Raw genomic sequence first — 24,665 nt, forward strand, 5'->3', positions numbered from 1 at the left:
GCTGTCAGTGAGGAGAGAGTGCCAACTGCCATGGCAGCAGCTGAAGTGTGACTTGCCAGCTCACTGCAGAGGAGGCCATGAAGGGATGAGGACCACTACCCAGCAGGGTCTGGATGGCTGCTGTAGGAACGAAGGGCCCTGGCGATCTCTGCCAGACCCTGGAGCCCTCCCTGCCCATTCTCCTGGCTCCTAGTACTGACAACACCCCAGCATTTCCAGGTTCATGGTAGCGTCCTCTGAAGCTGCAGTGAGACCTGGGGAAAGGGAAGAACAATTTCAGAATCCCCACATTCTTCTGCAGGCGCCTCTGGTGTTACGATCCCACCAGCGGGTTCAGGAAGAGCAAGAGCTTTTGAGGCCAGGGAGCTGGTGAGAAGCTAAAGCAGAGAGGGGCCTCTCGCTCCCGCCCACCTCTTCCCTTACCAGCCCAGCTTCTGCTTCTGCTATCGGCAGGTTCCCCCTGGCTGCGGCCAGCTCGCTTCTGTGTTATCTGCCAAGCCCTAGATCCAGGTATGTCTCTAATTCCACAGAGTGACAGGGATGCCCTTTGTGGAAGGCGAGATGAGAGCAGGCGTGCGGCTGCACAGCCTCGGCCCAGGTGACAGGAGAAGCGAGCCCTGCGCTCTGTTGAAAAACAAGACGGAGGAGAGAGAGAGAAAAAAGTGACAGCACTGGAGGGAGCCCAGAGGGGGGGACAGAGAAGGCTTCCACACAAAGGGCCAGCCTGTCTTCACACCTGCTCGGACATGCGGGGAGCACGGAGGCTGATGGGGCGGGGGGAGCAGGCAATGACAGATAGAAGCAGAGGGAAATAATTCTCACTGAAAGAAGCATGTCATTGGAAGATACCTCAGCGAGACACTTCAAATAAAGGGAAGCAGCCGTGGTGACAGGATACATTCTTTGCCTCATACGCGCTGCAGGGCCATGAGTGCCAGAGACTTCGGGGGGAAGAAAGGCTACTTGAGTCGCATCAAAGACAACCACCACCGAAGCGCAATTGAAGCCTGCAACCGTAGCCAGCCTGAAAGCCGGCTTTGCGCAGGACGCTTTGTTCTCTGATCGGCCCCTCCGCTTTGTGAGCTCCCTTCCAGCATCAGCTGGGCGCGGTGTGTTGGGAGTTGTGGTGTCTTCTCAGAGGGAATCCAGTAGCAGGTGACATGAGCTCGGGGTGGAGAAGGGGGCTCTATTCTTAGGCCCCCTACTCCATAACAGACAGTCTGGCGTGGCTGCTTGGCCTGTCCCCTCATGCAAGTATGGGGTAAACCATTGCCTTTCACCCGCAACACCCCCTGGTTTCACGAGGGAGAAGTGGCTGTTGACACCCGCTGGCCCTATGTCACCTTTGGCATTGCTGGGTGTCACTCAGCTGAGCTCAGGTCTTACACAACAGCAGGTTTGCTAGCACAGCTGCTGTCAGCTTAATGCAGAGATGTAACAGAGGCTTCATCTAAGCTCCAGTAAAGAGCATCCCTCTTCCCATCTTCGTGGAAACTGAATTGCAACCCCCTGCCATTTGCCAGGGCTTTCAAGGAGATTAAAGGAGGCATGAGCCTGAGAACCATCTTGCTGTAACTCCCTCAGCTCCATGGGCTGGTTATCAGGGACCACTTGTGTTTCAGCAAGCCTTCCCCCACTGTCCTAAAGCCCATCAGCTCCCCTAACTCCATCCCTTCTGCCTGGCCTGTGGATGTTCTTGTATGAAACCCAGCATCCCAGACATTCATGTCTGTCCTTCATGTCCATGATGTGGCTTCCAAGATTGGCATTCTACAGAACCAGCAAGGGCTAAATACAGCCTGACAGCCAGACTCGCCCTGAAATTCAGAGGGGTTTTGAAGCATGTTGCTAATGAGGATGGGGGGTTCACATACTACCTGCTCTTCCCGGCTGCCTGACAAGTGAAATAATAGCTCAACATATTGTGCTGGACCAATGGCTTTCTTCCTGCAGCCCTGCTGATGGAACTGGTGGCATGTGAAGTATTTGACAAGCGTGATGCTGCAGCTTGGGTATCTTTTGTGGCATTTCTTGCTTGGTTTTCAGGAAGAAGAGAAGACTCTTGGTAGCCTCCCTATAACTGGCACCCTGACTCCCTCAAAATGCTTCACAGGACCCAGGGCATAGATTATGGCAATGCAGGGTGAAGCCTATACAGCACTAGGAAATGAGAACCTCTCAAGGGGGAATTGGGGAACATGTGGCATCATGACATCCCTGGGGAGCTTTCCAGTATCTTCTGGGGAATCCCAGACAGAAGTCCCAACCTTGTGTATGGTGAATGTTGCTCTTGGTATCTTACCGGGCTCACATCACAGACTTGTCCCTTCCTCAGGCCCATCTCATGTCCAAGCTTCACCTGTCTTGCACAGAGTTATTTCAGTTGTGGGGCTGTAGGTAAGAACAGCACATCACCCACATGTTCTCCTTAATGATGGGCTGTCCTTGGGGCCTCCCCAGCAAAACCTGCCTGAACCTTGGGGAGAAGTGTATGCTGAGCCGGACACCCACCTGCAATTTTGTAGCCTGACCTCTCTCTCGTTCTACTCCTAGTGAGACCCTTCTCCTGAATGCTGGTGTTTGCTTAGTACTTACAAAGAGAGGTTAGTCATCAAAGGCAAGAGGAACCTACAGGACCATGCAGTGCTCTGGGAGATGAAGCTGCTAATTTAGGGCACTATGTGTGAGTGTAGAAGCTTAACTTCAAAAACCTGTTTGTTGTAGCACCTGAGCCACAATATTTTTTCTTTCCAGATAACCACCAGCAGATTGGCTGAAGCCTTGTTTATGGTGGGAGAGAGTGGTATGCCTCACAGGAAGCATGTGAAGCATGGACAGTAGGACCAAACAAACCATTAAGTGAGTATTCAAATTCCCCCTTTAAAATCATTTGCTTTTAGCTTGAATCCCCACATTGAGAATCATAGAAAATTAGGCTTGGAAGGGACCTCAGGAGGTCATCTAGTTCAACCCCCCTGCTCAGATGTCCCACTGCCACTGTAAATAGGTTGAGAACCTACTTTGTCCAGCCTGACGTGTCTGTGTGACCATCACTAGTGTATCTCCTGGGTGAGGATGATGGGCAGAAAGCAGCCTGGGCAGCTGCATGCCTGTCCCTGGGCCTGGGAAAAAAAGGCAACACAGCTAATACATTAGCCAACTGTGCCCCCATGTGGCATACAGGAGTACAGGCACCAGGGCCTAAACATCCAAGTCCATCTCTATAGCCTTGTGAAAAATCCACTTCTGCCAGGTTGCCTGCAGTTAATCCTGTTCATTTGTATGTAAACTCTGTCTTTGTTGTTTCCCTTTCTCTGATCTCCTTTTGTCCTTAGGCTGTGAGCTCCTCAGGCCAGTGCCTGCTCATCATGGGCACTAACTTAAATATTTAATAACAGTCATTAATAATGTTGGCATCTGCCCAAGGAATCCTTGCCATTTTGCCCAATGCTACAGCAGCCTCTTTGTGAGTAATCCATGCAGGCATTCTGGTGTGGACTTTAATGTCTGTTACATCACACAGGAAGGGCTTGGTAAGTCCCAGCTCTTTCTGCCATATGGTGCAAGTTTCTCAAGCCTACTGCTAAGACTAGGTGTTCCGGCCCTAGAACACCATGCAAATTGACTTACAAACCACAACGCTTCTTTTCTCCAAATAATAACTTTGGAAAAGGAGAACTGTCTTCTCAGGGGTTTTTTAAGCCTTTCTGGGGTCATGTTTCCAGGCTCTTCTCTACAACACTGAGGGGTAGAAACCTCCCTAAACTCTAAAAGCTCTTCTTTGTTGGTGTGGCTCCTGGAGCCAGGTCTTTAAGAAAAACACCACATACCATCATGAGAGCTGACTCTTCTTTTGACAGTGCTTGTTTAATGGGAGCCTCACTGCATAGCAGGACAGAGGTCTTTGTTATTTGGGGGGGAAGCTATTGTCCCTCATTTCAGTCATTCCTAGGGATCCTTTTCCCCAGCTTTCTTTCCCCACCCCAGCCCCTTACCCCACCCAGCTGATTGACTTGGACTCTTTTTCCAGCGCTGGTCCTTAGTGGGCCACAGGACTGTTTGTTGAGCAAGTGAGAGGCTCAACCCTTCCTTGGGTTGTGCTCTATTCCTGTAGCACTCCTAACCTTCACTGGCCTGGGGACAGAGGAGGAGATGAAGTCTGAGCCCCTACATGTCTGTGCCTATAGCTCCAGCTCCTGGAGTGAGGGTGTTGCAGCAGAACCTCAACTTTGTATTGTTTTTTTTCTTTTTAGGTAGACTTGGGGCCTTCCTTGTTACAAAAAGCTTGGACAGGAACCCGGCGGCAGTGAGGCAGGGAGGTTTGCTTGAAAGAGCCTGAAACAGTAGATGAGAGAGACTCACCTGCCCCACTCAGCTCGATGGGGTGCTACCCTCAGACCTGCTGCTCTGGAGGCCTCATCAGCACTGCACAACAGAGGACACTGGGTATGGCAGGAAGAGAGCAGTGCCCACTGACCTGAGCAGGAGACTCCATCTGCTGGGGTGAGTACCACTCCCTGGGCTGGTGCTCCCAGGGAGGGAAGAAAGCCCCATGCCTCTTTGAGGGGATGAGCCCCCTTCAATCCCCACTCCAGGCTGGGAATGGAGAGGCAGGACCAGAGTGGGGTAATGGGGCCACAGAGGCCCCATGGCAGTGTACTTCATGCCTCCACTCTGGGTCTCAGCTGGCTGGGTTTCCCTTCATGCTACCTATGCAGCATTTCTACCTCCTGCCAACCTGTAAAAAACTCTCTCTCCCCCAGGACCTGGGTTTATTTCTGCACAGCCCTTCTAGGCCAGGGAGTAAGACAGTCATCTCAGAAGCCCAGACAGAGGTGGTCCACAAGGCTGCAGGGTGGTCTGGCCCAGAGGAGGAGGAAACCAGGAAAGCAAAGAGATGTTGTCACCTTTGTGCAGCCTTCCCAGTGTCTATAGGAGGGGAGAGGAGACACAGGGGTTTCAAAGCAAGGCTTTGTGATGCTCGGAGATGTTGGCCCTGCTCAGGCAGCCAGTGCATCCAAATTCTCTAAAACAAAGCATGTCGCTTTCTCTTCTCCCAGCTGGAAAGGGCTGGGCCCTGCCTATGTTTCCTGTTTGTGTTACACCCTGCAGACTCCCTGCCGAGCTTTCTCCTTTGGGGTGGGTGGGGGAGCAGAAACCTCCCAGGTCTCTCTGAAGTTGAAGGATTAGTAACTTCCCTATCTCTTCCACTGTGAGTCAGGGTGGCACCATGGGATCTCCCCATCCTTGCAGCCCTGTCCTGGACAAGCTTGCTGCAGGGCTGCCCTCTGCACTGGATGTGCTAGGTGGAGTCAATCTTTGCTTTCTCCAAGCCACTGTCTTCTCTCCCTATAGATCAGGGCTGGCTTTCTTTCTCATCTATGTCGCCTTCTGTCTGTGTTCCAAGGCAGCTTTCGTCTGGGCTCTGCTGAGGCTTTACCTAGGGATAAGAGGACCGGAGGAAAAAGACAGGGGAATAAGAGCTACCACATGCAGCAGCAATGGCATTGCCAGTTTCCTTGGGAGTCAGCACGTACTTCATCTGTGCGCCTGCAATGACACCTCATATCCCATGCCTGGCAGTCACACGTGGCACCAAAGTGATGCCAACAGTGGGGAAGGTATTTACTGTGTTATCCAACTGAGAAACTGTTCTGATTATGCAAGGCCTGTGTAGCACCAGGAGGACCTGAAAATCTCATCACAGAGTTTGTTCCTTGCAGATTTTCAGCCCAGAATGATGTGAAGTGCCTGAACCTTTTGGATCTAAACCATCCATCTCAGACCAGACTAGGTTTTTGCCTTTTCTGCTTTGCTGCCTCAGGGCTGGGCTCAAGTCCAGCTGGCAAGGCCTCTGCCTGCTGGCTGGGTTGTAAATTAGGCTGCCATGCTGGGTGCTGCCTTTGCTCAGAGGAAGTCTCTGTTGTGCATGAGAACCACTAGTACCTCTCTTAGAGTGAATGGGTGGTTGCTTATGGGGCAGCTTGACTACTTGCTCCATGGACCTGGTAATGGACACAAAATTTTTCACCTCTGATCCCAGGGTCTGATACTGTGAGCATTTCACCTGGGGAGTCTGCAGGGGAAGACCCACAGCCAGTGGGCTCTGCTGGACTCCTGAGGGCTTTGCATCATCCCTAGCGCTGTTGTAGGTGAACAGCTCCACTCAATAGTGACCAAAAGTCACTGTTGTCTGACAGCTCCGTGGTGGTATCAGAACATCCGGACATAACAGTGACAAGGTGAACAAGCATCCCATCCCACAGTAGTAAGCTGACAATCCCTAGAGTACTCCCCTGCCTCTCCACTGAACCCTATGAAAGAGGATGAATGGGCCCAAATGCAGGTCACACCCCCAGCCTCGGGGGGCCTGAGGCCACTTGTCTGCTGGCCCACTGGGGCTTCTTGTCTGGGTCTCCTGGGTCAGGGCAACATGTGCCCTCCTGAATACTGCCTATCCACTCACTCCTGCCTGGGCATATCAGGGACCAGCAAAAAGGCAGAGTAGGTAGCTCCAGAGGACCCCTTCCCCTCTTGCCCTGAATGCAGACAAGTCTTTGCCTAATTGTCTTGTTGGGTGCAAGCAGGTAGGCTTTATTTTGGAGGGAAACCATATAGATTTAGGTTCTCTGGGCTTCAGTTCCCCACCTATAAGATGGAGAGAGGAGCTCAGGGGGCTAGAGAGTGTTGTGAGAATAAGCACATGATGGTGTGCAAAGTGGTTGGCTACCAGAATAACAGGGGCCACACGTGTGTACCTGGCCGGCGTGACCAGAGCATTCCAGCAGCAGTCCATGATTGCTCCAACCTCTTACTCTGGCCCATGGTTCAGTGAACTTGGCTTCCATCAGACTGTGCAAAGTGAATTCCAAGGCTGGGGGAGGCCCTGCTGAGAGTGCCCTGCAGGTCCCCAGTCCTGAGAGTTTGTAGACGTGCTGTGGCCCATCTCCCTGGGGCTGCCAGATCTTTTAGATCCAACCTCACATTTATGTGAGAGGTCCTGACAGGTCTTGGCCATTCCTTGGCTTTCTGAGGAGAGCCAGGGTCACTTGCACAATTGCCACAGCTGAAGTGAATGACCACTCAGTTAATGGCTCAGAGCTGCAAGGGCCATGGTGAATGAGCTTCCTCATGCCAGGGCAAGCTGGCAACTGACTCCACACACAGTACAAGTCTGCCCTGATGCTGTTCCAGTGCCACCTGCTCTGGAAAAAGCCCACAAGTGCCCCTGATGGCACAGGGGCTTTGAGGTTGGGTTGGCACAGAGACATTAGAGTTGGGTTGGCACAAGAGCATTGGGGGTTGCAAGCTCTCTCTCTGAGCACAGAGTGGCATTCCCTGCTCTGGTTTCTCCTGGTGCCAAAGCGGGGCTGGAAGAGGGAGAAACTTCAGACTCAGAAGGGGAGCAGCCAGGTGTCATGTCTGCCTGATGCTCTAGGCACACACTGCGGCAGCTTTGCCACCTCATGGCTGGGCTTGAGTCCAGCTGGCGCGGCTTCTGCCTACTGGCGGGGCTGTAAATTAGGCTGCCACACTCAGGCTTGCCTTGACGTGGGAGGACAATAGAGGAAGTGCTGAGGGCTTTCCACTCAAGATACAAATCTCCCATTCGTGAGCCAAAAGGGAGACCCAGATTAGGAGGGTGTTTGCAGCCCGTGTCCTGAGGGAACCTGGCTACATTGGGGAGGGAGAGGCAGGCAGACAGAGACTGCATCTGAGGGAAGGGTGGCATTCACCCTTGTGTGGCCCTGCTAGGCCTGTGGCAGGGGTGGAGGAGATGCAGCTTACACTGCCCAGATCCAGGGCTGGTTTGGCCCCAGCCACAGGCTCAGGGAGACCCCAAAGCTGCTCTCTTTGTATGACCACTGAATAGTGAGGTTGTGTCTCCCCTAAGCCTGACCCATCTGAAACATCCACTGCACTGGAGGCTTTTGCAGGGGGCAGGGAGCTAGTACATATTGGTATCTCCAGGGCTGTGGGGGCTCACCACTTTGTGCTGCTGTGGCCTGTGTAGTCTTCTGAAGAGGAGATGGCATTGAGACCCCTCTCGGCTGGACTGAGCAGGGACTCTGGGGGTTCAGTCAGTGCCCTATGGGTGCCCAGGTCATTCAGATGTAACTTAGATACTTGCCAGTGTCTGCACATGGAGCTTCTGGTCACTAGACAGCACAGCAGGGGTGGGCTCTGACACATGGGTCTATGTCCCTGTGAAGCTCAGGCTTTCCTATGGGTCTTGCATCTCCTGTTGAAGTGCCAGCCTGGGCACTAACAAACTGTCCAGGGGTTGGGGTGGCAGAGAGTCCTTCAGAGCATAGTGGAGGGGGCCTGAGGGCTCTGTATTGCCCTGACCTGGAGCTCTTTTTTTTTTCACAAATATATATAATGCCAAATATATATTTGGGGGTCGGACTCGATGTTCTATTGAGGTCCCTTCTGACCCTAGCATCTATGAATCTATGAATAACTCCACTTCCAACACTCTGCCAAGTGGCCCCTGTGGCAGCTCAAAGCACGTGGCAGCTCGGCAGTTCAAAGCACACTAAAAACCCATTACACAGTTCGCATGTTCACTGAATCGCACACCCGCGCACCCATCTCCATACCTGTACCCCCCACCCACTGCCTTCTTCAGAGGGTCTACTCCTGAATAAGTCTATGCCAGACCCCTCTCCACCAGATGAGGTCTGCCTTTGCTTTCCCGTTGTCCTCTTCTATCTTCCTGTAGTACCAGTATGTTTCTCTTAGTCCCATTTTAATATCGTCCTCAACTGTGGGGTCTGAGTGTCTGTTTATAAGCAAGTTCCTGGCTTTCCACAGGGCAGACCTGAAGCAGGATATGGCCTGGTGCCCATAGAGAACCGCTTCCCTGCTCAGGTTTCTGAAACCTGTCACCACCAGGAGTGCACGGACTTTCTTCCACACCTCTCTGGCATATGGGCAGTCCCAGAAGAGGTGGTCCATTGTTTCTGCCTGCCAGTAGCAGGTCTGTCTTGGGCAGTTTGGACCTCTCTGCCCTGTGCTGTTTTTCCATGCCCGCATGGGGAGTGCCTGGTGGGCTGCCTGCCAGGTCAGGTCTATTTGCAGAGCAGTTGCTGCAGCAGTGGCAAGTGCACACAACCTCCAACGGGAGCCCATGGACCATGGATTCCCCATGGTTTTACAAGATCCTGAAGCACTTTCAAGAGAAATACAAATTGCATGGCACTACCCTAGCAACCCTGGTAAACCACCACAAGATATGGGAGGTGGTAAGGGCAAGAGACACCATGTCGTCCATAGACTTACTACCTGGCAACAGCTGCCAGGCCGTGTGGGAGCAAATCTTCTGCAAGGACCTACATAAGAAGCACAGAGCTCTGACCTGGAGCTCTTTGCAGGGAGGGTGGTGACAGACAGCTCCCGAGGCTCGCTGCGGATGTGACAGCAGGGGGATGAGGGCTCCCATTCCTGCCCCAAAGGTGAGCCAAACTGAGACAGGGAGGATATCAAAGCAGGGCTGCTTGGCCTGCCCTATGGGGATTAAGTGATTAAAGACCTTTCTTGTTGCTTCTCCAGGTTCCAGCAGAGGATGTTTGGCCGGATTAGCCTGGCAAAGCCTCCCCCCTTAATTTAGGAGAGACAGCGGCACCTCAGAGAGAAGACACCTCACAGATGAAAGACAGGACACATCCCAGGGGAAGGACTGTCTCTCCTCAACCTTGCTGCTACTTCCCAGTGCCTGCACACATGCCAGGAGCCCTGGATCCCCCACTACAGGTATTGCTGCTTTGCGAGTCAGCTCCCAGGCTTCAGTCAGAGCCAGGATCTGCTTCCCAAGATCTGTCCTTAGTTCCACACAGGTGACAGCTCTGTGAGCAGAGGCTGGATGAGCCCATGGCTGGCTGGTTGCAGACATGGCTGATAGTTACATAAGCAAGGCCCTGCCTTACTCAGCATGGTCTCTGCCCACATGTTCCACCCAGGAAGTAGGGAGGTTGACCCTGTGGCTAAAGCAATGACCTGGATTCAGTTTCTGGCTCTGCCACAGTTTCCTTGTGAGACCTCGGGCAAGTCACTTGACCTTTGTGTGACTCCTAACTCTGGCCCCACCAGTCTCTCTGGACTGTAAGAGGGAGCCTTGCACTACATCTGTACAGATCCCTGCACAAAGGAGTCCTGAGCCTCACTAGAGTGGAAACGTGGCCACTGTCCAGCCTAAGTCTACCCTAATGCACATAATCCGCTGACTCTGCAGTTTGGCACTAACAAGCTCCTATCCATGCTGGGGCAGACACAACTGCAGGGCTGGAAGGGAGAATCTGCTTTATTTCATCCACTGGGCCGCCAGCAGGGCTCCCGCTGTGGAGTCTTTCTCCCTAACCATGGCATTGTGAGCAGGGGGAGCCCAACTGGAGCGTCAGATCTGGAGGGAGGCTGGGGTTCTGCTTGTGATGCCCAAAGGGAAGCTGTAGGCAGAGCCTGTTTAGTCTGGCACAGTCCTTTGAGCAGACTGTGATGCCCTCCCCTCCTGTTTACTCCCCTCCTGCTCTTCCCTCCCCCCCCCCCCCCAAGTGACTCTGCTGCAATATAAATCAGGGCTTAGACCAGTGGCCATGGTGACCTCAAACAGCATAACTGCACCACAAGTGACTGCCAAGGCCATGTCCGAGCTATGTACAAATAACTAGGTGGTAGAGCTGCCCTAGAAAGAGTGTTTAGATCCCTCAACCATAATCCTTCCTTGGGTCAAGTTCAGCAGCTGTTTTCTTCCTCCAAACTCTTCCTTCCTCCCCAGTCTCCAACCTGTCCTGTTCTACTTGGCCACATGGAGAAGGAAACATGGCCACTGTGCAGCCTGAGGCACTCCCACACTTTCTCACTGCCTTTGGTGCCTGGCACCCAGGAGATGCTTCTAGCATCCCTGGCCTCATCCATGGGGCACTAGCGCAGTGTGCTTGGTTTCACCTTTCCTGGGGGACGCTTCCACCTCATTGTGCTGCTACCTACCCCAGCAGTCTCGGCCCTGTCAATGCATCTTCTTCCTGGGCTGCCAACATCACAGTCCCTGCACAGGCTTCACCAGGCTTGTCATGCTATAGAGGGTGAGTGGTTGCCAAGTTTGCAGGCGTAGTCAAGAGGATGCACATGCATAACAGGCCACTGGATGGTGCTCTCACCCCATGCACAACACCAGCTGCATGGACTATCTCTGGGCTGTAACTAAAGTACTGCAAAAGAGAGGTGGTTCCAGCCAGTACTGCCAATTGTGACAAGGCTACAGTGGCAGGTGTGGGGAGATGATCCCAGGTACAGAGTCAGCAATGCTGTAGTAACAGGCTGCTGAGGGTGCAAACATCTGGTGAGTCAGGATACTATAAAGGGAACCATTTCCCTAACTGGCTCAATTCCTTTCCCTGTCTATCAGGCAAGACTGCATGCAGCAAATAGCTTACAGGTGAGGGCTGGCTCACACACAAGCTTCACTGGGTTTAGTTAAATCATTTTAGTTAAACTTATGCAGATGTGGGGGAAAGAGAGGCTCTTTTATATCTGTTTGAAAGCAGTTGTCTCGAGTAAGTCTGTGTCTGTAAATTTAAGGAAGGACTCGAGTGTCATAAGCCTGGTTAAACCAATGGAAGAGCTTCCACATACAGCTGTAGAGGCTTAACTGCTTAGGTGCCAGTTACATGTGAAGTTGAACAAGTCCACTTGCATGGGTAGAACAGGCTTTGAAGGGTGTGTCTGCATGGTGACTGCAGTGCAGTGTAGGCATGCCTGAGCTGGCTTTGAACTAGCTAGCTTGGGTGCTGGTGGCTGGCTAGCCTTGGCAAGACAGAGCTGAGCATGAACTGCAAACTCCCCTAAGCAGCAGGGGAAATATGTGGCCAGTTAATCAACACTGAGCTCCAAAGCTGCAGCTAGATTGCTGCTGGTCTGAAGCCAGCTGGGGTATGTCCAAATGACACCACAGTCACTACCAGGATTTCAATGATGACCTGTCTGAGCTGGAGGATGGTGGCAGAGCTGGTCTCTCTGTGCCCAGGGGCCATGCAGCACACAAGCCACCTGGGATCCCATGTGTGGCAACTCAAGCTGAGGCCTGGAGTAGTTCAACATGCCTCACATCTGTCATTTCAGCCCTGGCAGCAGCCTCCCAGCAGGGCTAGGAGTCCTTCTGCAGGGGTCAGTTTGGTTGGGCAGGAGAGCTTGTTTGTTGGGCTCCAGTGAGGAGTTAGCATCCGTTAAGCACTAGTGCCCAGGCCCCAGCCCTCCCCACACGGTTGTGATGTGTTTGTGAAACACACTGCGCTTGCGGTTGACCAGAGCTCTGAAATAAGTGAGGCCGGAATTCATGCACTGTGCTGTATCCTGATGTGGTCAGGAGCCCAGGCCTGGCTGGGGGAGGGCGGGGGGCCAAGGGAGGCTGCTGGTGGCAGCAGAGGCTGTGAGGTGCCTGCCAGGAGCCTGTGCAGGGCCTTGCGATGTCACTGCCACCGGGCGTGCGGGGGCCCTCCAGGGTTCCGGAAAGCCTGACCCGACACGACCGGAACCACGATAAAAATGAACCTGACCAGGACACCAGAATGGGGGAGATTAATGTCTGAATTGTCAACAAGCCACTGGAAAAAAAAGGCACAAGAGGAAGCAAGGGGCTGGGAGAATCCAACAGATACCACCAGTGGGGGGGGGGGGGGGGATGGGGAGGAAAATGCTGCTTCTGCCCACATGTTCTGTGCTGCCTGGCCCTGCTGCTGCTTTACCTCTGCAGCACCCCATGGTCCCACTCAATAAGGCCCCAGGGAATCTGGACTTCCCAGAACAGGTAGCTGGGAGGTCCATGGTTCTCCCTAGTAGTGGTTGAGCTGTTAAACCCGCAGCATGCTTATAGGCTCGGCAGTGTTACGCTCACTAGCACCATGGCTAAAAGAGACTTGGGGATAATGATTGACCACAAGATGAACATGAGCCACCGATGCGATGTCGCAGCTGGTAAAGCAAACCAGACTCTGGCTTGCATCCACAGATGCTTCTCAAGTAAATCTCAGGATGTCATCCTCCTGCTGTACTCAGCCTTGGTGAGGAGGCAGCTGGAGTACTGCATCCAATTCTGGGCTCCACAATTCAAGAAGGATGTTGAGAAGCTTGAGAGTCCAGAGGACAGCCACGCACATGATCAGAGGGCAAGAGAATAGGCCTGATGAAGAGAGGCTGAGAGCCATGGGACTCTTCAGCCTGGAAAAGTGCAGGCTCAGGGGGGACCTGGTGGCTTCCTATAAGTACATCAGGGGTGTGCATCAGGATCTGGGGAAACATCTGTTCATCAGAGCACCCTGAGGGATAACAAGGACCAATGGTCATAAACTCCTCCAAGACCATTTTAGGCTGGACATAAGGAAAAATGTCTTTACTGTCTGAGCCCCGAAGGCCTAGAATAGACTCCCCCCAGAAGTGGTATAGACACCTACTCTGGGCTCATTCAAGAAACGTTTGGATGTTTATCTTGCTTGGGGTCCTTGACCCTAGCTGATTTCCTGCCCCTGGGGCAGGGGGCTGGACTTGATGATCTTCAAGGTCCCTTCCAGCCCTAATGTCTATGAATCTATGAACCACCTCCAGCATCCCTGGGCTGCTACTGCTGTTTATCCCTAAGGATCCAAGCATGCATGTTGGAAGTGCCCATCGCCTGCCATCTTGTGGCAGTGTGCCCTGAGGGGATCCCTGCTGATTCTCCAGAGTCCAAATCCAAACTTTCCAGGTGTCCTGAGAGCAGAGGCCCAGCCACATACCTTGCCCAGGCTCCAGCCACAGACCAAGAGCCCTAGCTGCCCAGGATTCATTTAGCACTGTCAGGATGAGAGATGCTACCAGCACCATGCGCTGCTATGATTGTTATCAGCCCCTCCTGCACCCTCCAACTGGACACATGTGCTGCCTTCTAGCTCTCCTATTCCCAGGGTGTTACTGCAGCTCCTTTCTGCTGCTTCTCAATCAGCCTCTGGACATGCAATTTTTAGAAGCACCCCTCAGCAGTTTCCCTTTGTCTGCTCTATGTTGACTCTGAAGTGGATCCACAGCAGCTGCTCCATCCCCAGCCTTCACTTCATGATGGTATCATTTCTCTCCTCCCTTCTCCCTAGGGAACTTATGCCTGGCTCCGTCTCAGTACTTTCTCTTCCCCCTTGACTGCACTTGGGAATGGACCTGAATCAGTCACCAGTGACCAGCAAACAGGGGTCCTTTCGCTGCTGCTAACCTGAACCTGTAGACAGGAGCAACCAGGGGCTTGCACCCAAGGCTTGCAGCAAACCCAATCAGCTCAGTGTGCCCTTGTCTCCCTGTAGGGTTGGCACAGCCGCAGCTGTGCTGGCTGCTGAATCTCAAGCACAGATGGGGCCTTTGGGATTGGCAAGATGAGAGTGGCTGGGTTCACTGGGGGGCAGCATGCACCTCCCTTCAGTTCCCCAATTCTCCCTTGCCAGGTGAGTAGTCACCATGTGTTTCACAGTTTCCTGCCAGCCCCTTTCCACCTGACTCTTTCTCCCCATTTGCCTCCTTCAGGGCTTGTTCCCACTCTCTCTGTGCTTCCCTCTGTAGATGTCTCCTGTGCACCCCTCATCTGCCCCATGTTGGCATGGTTTTGTTCCTGGAATCTCTGCTGAATGCTGGGCCTTGGGTACCTCTTCCTGCCTTGTGCATTTATTCATGCACTATATACTGCCTCCCTTTGACAGGTGTGGGGCATCTTCAGCTTCCCCTGCTTCCTGGCCTTTCCATTGGCCCAGATGAAGGTTGGTTCTTCATTCCTTTTTCCCTTTCAACTGCCTATGCCTCCCTTGTACCACACCCAGCCTCACCAGCTTCTGTCTGCCTTCTCCCTGAAGGGAGGAAAGGGAGGAGTTGTCTCCATCCCTCTTGCATGCACTGGGGAATGGAGTCAGCCTGCACTTCATCCACAAGCCCCAGACTTGGCTTATCCCAGCCTGAGGAAGAGCAAATGTAGCCACAACACCATCATGACTAATAACAGCACTGGGAAGGGTGTGACCCAGACTTGTTTGCCTCCTGCTCTGGGCAGCAATCTGGGCAGGGGCTGTGAGGGGCTGGTAGAGGTATCCCTGGTGTAGCTAATTCATCCTTTAATCAGCAACACCCAGTGCAGTCCTGAGGTTAGGCAGTGAGCTCCAAGATGCTGGTCCACGGGCACCAGCCAGTTCCACGTTCCACAGGCTGTCTTGGAGGGACATCTAGCGGTTGTCTTGTCTCACTGCATTTATCAGTATCCAAATTCCATACAACAGCAAAAGATTTCACTATGGTGACTGCTAAGGGAAGCAGGTATTTACTGTGGGGGAGTCTTTGCAGAGAACCTTCTTGTTGCCTTTCTCAAAATCCTAGGCCAACCATGCTTATGGTTTGTCACAGTTCTGGAGCATTGTTGCTGTTTGTGTGCCAGTAGCATCTGGTCAACCCAGCAGAGACAGAGGCATTGTGGCAAGGGCCATACACGCACACATAATACAAGTCCCTGCCCCAGCAAATTGGCCATCTTACTACGTGAGAAGGAGAGTGAGGGAAAGACGCAGTTGTTATCTCCCCCTGACAGGTGGGAACTTGACCCAAGTCAATCCTGGGCTTTTTCCATAAGGTCATCCTTCCTCTCACGTAGTAAAGAAGAGGGCTGTGCCCTTAGGGGTGTGATTTCTATGAACAAGGCAGCCCCCGAGAGGCTGCAGGTCAGGCTCTTAGTAATTTTATTGTTTTCTTCTCAAGAGCTGGGCAGGCTATGAAGCAAATGCATAACAGACATTTTGAGGAATCTGAATCCCTTTTCTATTCAACTGGCTTCATGACCTGGCTTGTTTGCTGTTCTACAAAGCTCCATCCCAGTTTGGGTCATTTTACCCAAAGTTTAGAAAATGGCTGGTCTTTTGGGAAATCAGTATGCCCTGAGGAGTGTTCCTCGCTTGCAAAGGAAGTGCCAGCCAGCCACCCAGGTACAGACAGACTTGTGCAGTTTGCAGGCAAGAAGCAATATCCTATTGCTGAGTTGGTGGGTTACATAATGTGAATAAAGAACCCTGAATAACCAGGTGCAGTCAGAAGAAAACTGCTTGAACAGTGCCTAGGTTTCAATCTCTGTGCATCTAGATGGAGAGCTCTTTGCACAAATTGTGTTTTGAATGCTAAGGAGTATTGAATACAAGTGTAAAAAGCAACATCCATTGTAGATAATTAGTAAAACAGAAAACAGGGCTAACTTCACTACACAAATTGTTTGCTACAAACAGCTTTTCTACCTTTTTTCTGTGAGCATTAGGTCTGTGCAAGCTCTTCCATGATTCAAGCCTGAGATGGTCTTATCTGATCTGAGGTTTGTTCCATATTCAGTAAGACTTATCTTCAAGGAACTCGGTGGCCTGGGTGCAGGGTATCTAAAAGATTGGTTAAATATCTCATCTGATGGCTGTGGTTGACACTTTGACCCATTAGAACAAGGAGCCTATAAAGCTGGTCTGTATAGCATGAGAGTTTCCCAAAGACCATGGAGTAAACTCCCATATGGAATTAAAGGCCATCACAACTTCACCTCCTTCCTCTTCAGAAGTAAGCTATGTTTCTGTGATCTTAGCTTCTCTGACGAACAATATTGTAATGTGTGTGTGTGTGCATGCACATGTATGTATTTGCCCCCTTCAGGAAAAAAGACGAGAGAGCAAACCCATGATAGATGTTAGTCATGCTGCTTAAGGCAGCGCTGGATACTCCAGTGATGAGGACAGCAAAAGAACCAATATAGAACAGAACAGAATGTTTCTTTTATATTTGCTAGCCACATCCTGAGTGTGACTTTTTTTCCCATCTGTTGGGAAGGGGGTAGGTATCTGTCACAGAGCGATGAAGAGGTTTGTGATCCAGCCATGTGCTGAAGGTTACTGTGGAGGGCAGAGTGGTTTTCACATCTGAGGGAATCCTCTTTGTCAACAGAGAAGCCCTGGAGCATTTGGATGCATTGTCAGTGGTCGCTAGTGGACAGGTCTTTACCCTGGGCTTTGCCTGTGGAGTAGAGGAGCCAGCAATGGTGGTGACATGGGCCATGGAGGAGGGTTTGCCTAGGACTTTGGGTGCAGTGAAACCATGTTGCCCATCTCTGACCTGGTTGACTTAAAACTAGAAGAACAATTTTAAAAGGACAGAGATGAGCAGAACTTAAAGGAGCAATCACCAACTGAACAGAAGCATCAATAGAGAGAGTTTCCTTCATGGAGGAGCCTCTTCCATGGGTAAACTGCTGTGTCAGGATGCTGTTCCCAATGCACAGCCTTGGTTTTCCCTCCCTTTGTTCCAATCATTGGTACTCACTACCTAATCCCTCTCCCTGCCTTCACCACATATAGGTGGGTTGATGGCCTGCCCCTGCACTGCTGTTTTGCCAAGCTCTGTGAGTCTGCTCATTCAGTCCTTTCTCACAGTTCACATCCTCCAAGCCTCATGCCTGCTTTCCTCTGCTACGAACCCCCTCGAGTTTGTTGTTCTATCTCTCAGGCATCACGGCGCTGTGTTGGATGCAGTACATCTGAGCTGTGCAGAGAGAGGGCCCCACAGCCAGCAGATTGACAAGATAAGAAATACAAGAGTCTCCTCACTGGTCAAGCCACAAGCTTGTCTTGGCTGAGAACCCTTTGCTGATCTGATCTGGGGCACGGAGGCCAACAGCGAGGGACAGAGAATCAACTGCACAGCATAGGATTGGTATTCACTCACTGGGGCATGGGACCTCCCCAGCCCTTGACTGTTCACTGTTTATCCAAAGCACCATCTCCCCTGGCCCGCTGCTGTATTAGAAGCCCAGGTGTCAGGGAAACAATGTGGGCTAATGGTGAGGAAGGCAGCGAGACGGTAATCACCATCCACCCTTGGCAGACCGTGAGGAAGGCAGCAGCTGTAAAGGGAGTACCCAGAGGGGTGGCTTTGACCCCCTCATTGTGATGCACTTACCTTCCCTGATTACCGTTGTGCTGTGGGAGAGGTCAGTTCATTACAACAGGGCTTTTGCAATGAAATGGGACCAAAGCTCTCCCTGCTCATGCTGCAGGGGGAACCTGAGCTTGAGCAGTGAGTGGGAGAGGGGCCAGGACAGTAATGCACAATGAGGTGTGAGGGAGTCATGTATTTCCCAGAGCACCTAGCTTTGGGCTCTCTGGCTTCTTCCAAGACAGTGACTCCAGTGTGCCCTGCCATGTGGAAAACCTGCCTGAGTTACCCCCTCAGACTGATCAAGAGCCACAGAATTCCCTCCACTTCCAAACCTAAAAAGATGCCTTGTCTTGTCACTCTACTCTGTGCTCTTGCCTCCATGTCTCAGGCCTGGGCTGGGTCCAAGACCACCCTGGAAACACATTCTCTACCCCAGAGGGAACTGGAGATGGACTGGTGGGAGAAGAGTCAGGGTACAGATTTGAGTCTTGCGCAAGAATTTGGGTCTCTTGCAGCAATAGCAAGGCAGTGCCATGGGATGCAGCTTGGTTAAAGGTGCTTCTTTCCAGGAGAGACAGTGAAAAGCAAGGTCTGCAGCCACCTATGGAGCAGGATGATCAGACAGGGGGTGGCTTGATGCCTTGACCAGCATTTCCTCTCAGAAAAGAGGCAGTGATGTTCCTGGCTGTATGCGAGTCTGTGCTATGTGTAGAATGACCCTGGCAAGGGTCTCTGTGGTTGCAGGTCTGCGGCCATCTACCTTGCTTCTGCTTTAGAAAGCCTTGGGATCCTTTGCGGTTTAAAGAGGCTACAGGAGTGCAAATGCTGCTTTGGGATCGTTCCCATGTCGGGAGCCTTTTCCTTGTTCCATTTCCATCTCTTTGTCATGCGGGTCTGTTGCATGGGGGATTCAGAGCCATCTTACGTGGCTCTGAGGGAAGAGCTCTACAAACATCCCACAAGTTGCAGCCGCCTTGGTGGAACAGCAGCATCCCTCAGGGGTCAGCTGCCTGGGGAATGAGTAGAGGCACATGGTCACTCATGGAAATGACACGATGAGTTTCCTCCAAGCCCCTCCTCAGCCATCCTTTCTCCAAGGCCGCTGGCGTCATCCCAGCTGGCCTGGTCTGTGATTCTAGTCAAGGTCTGGAACATCACAAAACATGGATGACGTTTTGCCCAAACTCAAGTCCCCTTTGTGCTGGCAGATTCCTGGGCATGTCATAGAAGGGATGCTATCCCTACTCAGAGCATCACACAAGCCTTTGGGTTACCTCTGTGTGTCATGAGGTGTGCAGGTCCCCATAGACAAATGCCACCAGTATCTTCTTCAATGGCCTGGGCTGAAAGGCCCAGTGCCACCAGGGCTCCTGATGCCCCAAGCAAGGCAGGCTACATGCCTGCCTGTCTGCAGGGACAGTGGCAGAAGCCCAGGGAGCCCTCAGAGTTTCTAGGAAGTTTCCTGTCTGACGCTCTAGCAGATGCCCTGGGTCTTCAACCGCTGCCAGTCCTGGGCTTCCGGTAGGGGCTCCAGCCCGGAGCCCCCCTCCGCTATCAGCTCACCAGATGCTTTTTTCAGGATACTGTGGTAAAACTGTGCAGGGCATGAGCTGCAATTTGGGGTTTTCTCTGGTGTCAGCCTTGAAGACAAATTGGATGAGGAAAAAAAAAATGATGCCCCTGTCACTGGTCATTAGTCACTCTTGTTTTTCTCCTGTGTGTGCCGAGATGAAGCGGTGGGTCCCCCAAGCGACCCTGCATGGGTGGGCAGTGGGGCTGGGGCACTGGGGGGACTTGGTCAACAGTTACCTGGGCCAGAGGGGAGCAGAAGTTTCCCAGTCTCCTGCAGTCTTCAGCTTCTTGATTGTGTCGCCCCCCAGTGGTGCACTGCGCCTTCCGGCTGCTGCCTCGGGCTCCTTTCCCAGCCACATGGGGAAGCCTGCATGAGCCCAGGCTTTAGCACAGGAGGCCATGGGATGGGCTACATCGTGACTCCAAGTTTAATGGGTGATGCACCCCGTGACCTCCTCTGGAGCCATTCCCTTGGGCTTGCCAGGATCTGGACAGGAATTCATGCCTCGCTCAGTGTTCATGGCTCCTTTCTACCAAGGGTTCTGCTGTGATTGAGTAGATGCTGTTAAGCAATAGCATCATGCAGGCCTGTTGCATCTTCCATGGGGAAGGACCTCAAAGTATGTTGCAAGCTCAGAGGGTGGCAGTCATGGGGCCCTGGCCTGCACAGCAGCCTCACTGGGATGGAGCACAGCTACACAGTGGTGGGAGGCGAGAAGCGAGGCAGAACTCTGAACGCTTACATTGTGGAGAGGCTGATTAGGGTAGCAGACTGAAGTTGTCTTGCCCAGCACATGCCCAGAAGGTGCTGTGGGGCTGGCCATGCTGAACCAGCCTGGAGCACAAGAAATGCGTGATTTTTCAGGACCCCTTGCAAGCTCACAGCTCACCAGCTGCCTCTTTCTCCTCCCTCCACTTTGGAATTGGGCCTGAGGTGACCATCAAAGTCACTTCTCCCTCTGACCTGGGGAAGTAGCCTGGTGGCAAGAGGTGGGGACTTGCCCCAGATGTCAGACACCCCTCACTGTCTAAACCTCAAATGGGACCAAGAGTAAGAGGCAGAAGAGAGGGCCCAGACCTAGGAAAGGAGCTTAGTGCTGAGCTTTGGCTCCAGGTTTGGCTGACACTAGCATGTGTTCCCTGGTTACTGCCTTGTTCTCCAGGAGGCTCCCCTCTCAGCCCCTCTGTTCCCTCTGCAAGATGAGAGAGGAACCAGCTTGCTGATGTGAGTGTTTGCCATGAACAGAATGGGGCCTCTTGAACAGTGCCCATGCCTTGGCCTGAATTGCTTGGCGTAGGCACTGGTCTCTGCTCAGGTACCGCCTTGCAGGTCACACAGGATGCATAGCAGGAATGAGAGACCTCAGCCTTGTAGCCTCCCCAGGGATCTGTGCAGCAAATGCAGATTTGTACTTTAGTCAGCAAGTGCATCTCTCAAAAGCACTCGCTTGGAGGGGGAAGTGGTAGATGGGAGGGGGTACTGACAGGACTTCCCAGAATCCACGCTCCATGCTACCTCTCCCAGCCGGGTGCCTTGAATTGGGAGCATAGCAGATCTCACAGGCAGAACAGGCACAGCCTGAATCAACCAGTAACTGGGAGACTACTGAGGAGCCTGCAAGGTGGGCTGCGAGAGCAACCTGAGCCAGTAGGTGGTGGTCTGAGCCAGCCACAGGGCACCACGGAGCTCTGCCATCTTGCAGAGATGGGGTTCTCATAATTTGTGGGCACATCTCACAAGAACAGCCATAATCCTTCTGTTGTCCTGATGATGTTCCCACTGTAGGGGTTCAAGGAGTGCGCCCACCTAAGGAGCCCTGCTTTGCTGTTCCAGCTGGAAGATTGTGTTCTTCCTTTCCATCCAAAACTATTGTCCTGCATTCTTGCATGTTGTGAAATGGCTGCTGGGTTTCACCCAGAGATGGGTGCATCCAGAAGGGAAGTGAGTGACTCTGTGCCCACAAGGGATGTTCTGGACACTGCCTGTGCACGTGTGATGTCTGATGGGACTTAAAGTGAGACCATCCCAGCAACTGCAGCGGGACCTTCTTCAAGAGATTCTGCTCCCCCATCTGCTAGCAGGGAGCTGGCTAGTGCCAGCTGGGCGTGGGAGAGTCATCAGCGCTGTTGATTTGGCAACGGGAGCTTTTCTCTGTGTTACCACCTAGTCTGTGTTTGCTTGTAGAGCACTAGCACTTCTGGCCAACAGCTTCCTTAACTAGCATTGCTAACATTTGCCTCCATGCTGCACCTGGCTCAGGTGACCCAAGAAAGGATGCTTTTCCCAGGGTGTTTTCCAAAGTGGTGGCTTTGTGAGCCACTAGATGGTGCTGTGCAACTGTTCTTCATGAGTCCTAGCTCAGCTCGGTGGTTGCAGCTGCCTCATCTCAAACTGCAGGTTGGGAGGTTGCCGGGAGGGGGGGGCTGCTGCCTGCCCCTTACATACAGGCTAAGCCACCCTTCATAGGAGAGCTTTATGCCCCTTGTTCCTTTACCAGGGCTGGCTGCTTTATAGCAATAGAGGAAGTGATCCTTGTAGCTACCTAGATATTATAGGAAATCATGGTTAAAAAAAAAACATTGTTAAGGTTGTAAATTTTGGATGCCTCATGCACCATACCTCCTGATGTCAGGTACATACGTGACAGCTTAGCCTTTCTGTAAATTAGACCCTCGGGTGGCAAAACACCTAGAAAGCAAAGAACATAAAATTAGCAGCCACCTTTTGCAAAGCTTGGGTTCAGTGACTTGCCCAGCTCCACACAGGAAGTCTGTGGCAGAGACAGAGAGAGAAGCCAGTCCTCCCAGGCTGCTTTCACCATAAGACTGTTTTTTTTCTTCCCACTGTCGTCCATCTCATTCATTCACTCCCTAGTTTCTGCACCAGACAAGACAGGGGCCCTACAAGCAAAATCCTCCTGTGCCACACCCAGCCTGGATTCATCCCCTAGCACGGCGGTCATGTGCACTGAATGAGGCATAGGAAGAAAGTGTGCATGCTCATCTAAGTAAAGACTATCACACCACGTTACCATGGACAACTGTGGGTCTGGCAGTCACTCTGTTGCTTGCCTAGATAATGTTGTTTTGACACAATGGGTGGAAGTGCCCACACACAACACCCATGTGGCATCAGAAAGGTTACGTGCTGCTCTGGCATGGATTTAAAAATAAAATCAGGGCTAAACTACTACCCTGACTTTCTCAAGAAACAGTAGTTAAAACAAGCTGTTGTATTCTAGCTGTTCAAGCTACACAGTCTGCAAACACTCTGCGCGTGGGTGTCTATTGATATGCTTCCTGTTGCCATAGTACCTGAGAGCCCATTCCCAGTTTTGTGTAACTCATGTAGTGTTCCCTAGGTGCACAGGTTTGTACATGCATGTGTCATGGTCTCACCCTAAAAAAGCACACCAGAGCTGCCTCTGCCCCATGCCCCAGGCCAGATCCAGCCTGCAAAATAGCCGCCGGCCCAGGGTATTGGGGGGGGGGGGGGGGGGGGGGGGGGGGGAGTTTGACGCCTTTGCTCCAAGGGATTTCACCTCGTGAAGTGAGAAGGAGTTGGGCACTCCAGTACCTTGGAGGATCTGGGCCTTGAGTACTGCTGCGGCTGGGGGGGTGCCCTGTGAGGACCGAGCAGATCACGGCTTTTGAGACTTGCCTCAGTGGTTGTCTACGCACTTTGCTCTGGGCCAGCCTGCCTTGCTTTTTTGCTGTGAGGCTCCACAGACAGAATTTCTTGGCCTTGCCTCGTCTTTTGAAGGTTCTGGTCAAAAGAGTGGTATCACAGCCAGCCTCTTTCACCGCAAGGGATTAGGAATAAGCAAAAACTTGTCCCACTCACTTCCATGGGGTGGAGGGGGGTTGGAAACAGTCATATGGTTGAGTAAGTTTTTGATGATTGCTTGCAGTGAGCTCCTCTGAGGCCAAGCCCTTTGGGAGGCAGGGAGAGAAGCCTGGGAGTGACCAGGGCCTGGAGTTACCCTACCATAATTTATTCCTGGGCAGGTTACTTCCCCACCCACCTTCCCATCTCTGCAAGGGGCTTCCTGGTCAGCCTCTTGTTGCCTGTCTCACCAGAGCCACTCTGCTTGTGTTCCACATTTTAGAAATAACCAATGGTTTAAAAAACCCAGGTCAGAGAACTCTGCCTCCTTCCCCACTTCCTCCTCCTCTCTCACCTCCCAGCCACACCCCAGCTGCCCCCACCCCAGTCAGGCCTAGCCAGAGGGCACAACAGAAGTGTAAAGGGCCAAAACCTCCCAGGCACTGTACACACCATCTCTTGCCTGAGCGAGGGCTCTCAAGTGGGAGACTGCCTGGGGGCAAAGGGTCCAGGCTTGCACTGATCTCCATCAGGAACAGCGAGATGAAAGGGGCCTTGGAGAGATGCTGGGAGTGGCTACATCTTGCCCACCTGCCCTGACTCTCCAGAGGGGCTTTCCCAGCTTCGAAAAAGTAGCAGAGGACCAACTATGAAAGCCTCAGACCCTGTCCAAACTAAAGGTGACAAAGTCACTTTGTGTCTGGCCTAAAACACATGACTGGGAGTCTGGGCCCCAGTGCTCATGAGTGATGGGAGCCGGAGCTGTGCCGAGACAGGATCAGGGAGGTAGCAGGAGCTTGGCTATCCGGCTATAAGTCTACATCCCCCATGGCGCTGACATGGCCCTGCCTAGGTATGCCAGGCGCCCTGGCAGGACATCAGAGCCCATATGCCTGCCTCAGATACAGCAAGTGCATCAGTTGGGTCTTTCTCCCACCAGCTGCCAAACATGATTCCTTTGTTGTTGCCTCATTTGTTGGCCCCTCAGGCCTGCCTCCACTGCCAGGCTGAGACCAAGCTAGAGAGAGCCCCATGCCCCAGAGAGTTTGCAGTCTCTGCAGCTCTGCATGGACCAGTAGGTCACCTGAGACCAGAGGCTGAGATTGGGGTGGGGCGTATGATTGGTGAGATAAAGGTAAAGTTTGGGCTGGAGAGCAGCAGTTGTGGCCATCGTGAAATGGCAGCTGGCTGGGGAATGGGAGTCATGTTCCCCAGGGCTAGGAGCATTGCCTGGGTCATCTCTTGTGGTGGGCCCTGCTCCCTATGGGGTGGGCACTGCCATGTGCCAGGGATCAGCATTCATGGAGCAGGG

The 24,665-nt window shown here is 52.6% G+C and overlaps 1 long non-coding RNA gene across 2 annotated transcripts; it reads left to right on the top strand.

Annotated features, from left to right (window-relative positions):
• The first annotated feature begins 877 nt into the window (after window positions 1-877).
• Window positions 878-22,718, top strand: LOC132244494 (uncharacterized). Of its 2 annotated transcripts, XR_009455965.1 has the most exons (5): window positions 878-2,859; window positions 3,336-3,533; window positions 4,254-4,503; window positions 9,556-9,756; window positions 17,524-22,718. It is a non-coding gene; the product is annotated as an uncharacterized LOC132244494 (long non-coding RNA). The 2 variants fall into 2 exon arrangements; XR_009455966.1 differs by lacking the exon at window positions 3,336-3,533.
• Window positions 22,719-24,665: the final 1,947 nt, after the last annotated feature.

The sequence above is a fragment of the Alligator mississippiensis genome, chromosome 12 (assembly GCF_030867095.1).
Source record: "Alligator mississippiensis isolate rAllMis1 chromosome 12, rAllMis1, whole genome shotgun sequence".
NCBI classification, from domain to species: Eukaryota; Metazoa; Chordata; order Crocodylia; family Alligatoridae; genus Alligator; species Alligator mississippiensis.